Here is a 1,876-nt window from a genome sequence, read left to right as displayed (position 1 = left end):
TTATAGATGAATTTTCAATTATTGGATAACTGATATATCAATTATTTTTGTAATCATTTCTTGGAATTAATAAGCGAATCAATAACATGAAACAAACTAGGGATTAACTAACTTGATACTTTAATGAAATAAGTTAGTATGTATTGAAATTAAATTATTGATAAATTAATAGTAACATTTATCATAATATAAATATAGTACTCTTTTCATATGTTTAAAAAAAGCATTCTTAAAAGACATTTCTAAACATTGAAGGACTAAAAACAAGTCTTTAAAGAAGTTTACCTATCGTATTTCTATCAATTAAAAAATTATACAATTTTCATTCCTTTGACACTTTGCTATTGAAAAATGTAATAATCTACTGTGTTCTGTTAATAGGAGAAAAAATGAACAGTTCTAGGTATGTTCACTTCCTGTTAAGTATCTTCTATCACTGCTGTTTTGCAGTGTTTGATCTCTAAACAATTAAGTGTAGCCCATTTGAAAGTTGTTATTGTAACTTAGAAGTAATTTTTTTACCTTTATCCTACTCTATAGAGTTCTTTGTTGAACCTATAGAAATGACTGTATTCAGATACAATAAACACATCAGTTACAACAGGCTGCAATTGTGAAATGTGTTTGACTCATTTCGGTAGTAATAGTTAAAGGTGTTGCCTCAAAGTTGATAAAGACCTTTAAATGTGAAAGCAGCTTGAATGCACTCATAATTTTATAAGGAGGAAAACAGCAAAAGGAACCTACTTACCTATTACATTGAAGTCCTTGTCCTCCTAGTGTCAACTGCATATTTTTGAGTATTTGCTTAATTTCTTAGAAGATTTAAATCTTTGTATAAATTTGCACAGCACTAAAACATTCTTTGGCATATCATGAAAGGTTAAGCATTGCTTTCTATTGGAGATAGCAAAGCATTGAGGAAATAAATCATACAAACACTATGAAAACTCCAGAAGAATTTTAATCAAAAATATTTTCAAACCAGTTTAATGGTTCAGCTTCAGTTGCTTACTACTATGTTTGAATAAAGGACTGAATTCTTAAGATGTTTGTATGATTTATTTTGTGTAATTTTCCAATTGTGTGTGGTTATTGATCAAGAGCATTGAGATGCACAACAATTGGATGGTATATTTATATTAGCTTTTTTTTTTAGTATAGGCAAATGTACTATCAAAAAGTATATTAAATGTGTTATGTCTTTGGATTTCTAAGTTTAAACAACAGTTCACACACAGCTTAATAAAATACAAAATCATGTCTAAGTATTTTGAACACTATTTTATTTACTATTAAAATTATTAAGTAGTGCATTCACTCATGTTTCTAATTTCATATATTGTTTTACTGAATATTAAATAAGCATGATATAAAGCAATTTGTTATAGCTGGTGTGTTTATTGTACATGATTACAGCAATTTATACAGGTTCTTTCACAGTACATAGAACTCTATAGAGTAGGCTAAAAGTAAAGTTAGAAAAATTATTTCCCAACAAGCTGTAGGTACTTGTTTAGAGATCACATACACCACAAAAATGTGACGAAATACCAATGATAGAATAGAAGACATTAAACAGGAAGTCAAGCATACCTAGAACACCTAGCAACAACATCTATAACTGTTTCTTTTTCTTCTTATTAATTTAAACAAGACCAAACATTATCATTTTACAAATTCAGATACAATAACTCTTGTATGTGACAGAGTAATGAGTCCAAATGTTTCAGCTGTTCATTTAAAATATCTTCTAGCACTTTTTATGTGCATGCAAAATACAATTATTTGCCAATTATAATAAACTGGAAGACTTCAGAGCTGAAAACTGTTAATACATTGATCATGCTTTAAAGTATTTCATCACTATACAATT

The sequence above is a fragment of the Centruroides vittatus genome, unplaced genomic scaffold (genome assembly GCF_030686945.1).
Source record: "Centruroides vittatus isolate TY-2023 unplaced genomic scaffold, ASM3068694v2 contig_767, whole genome shotgun sequence".
Lineage (NCBI taxonomy): Eukaryota > Metazoa > Arthropoda > Arachnida > Scorpiones > Buthidae > Centruroides > Centruroides vittatus.
This window is presented reverse-complemented; position numbering follows the sequence as displayed.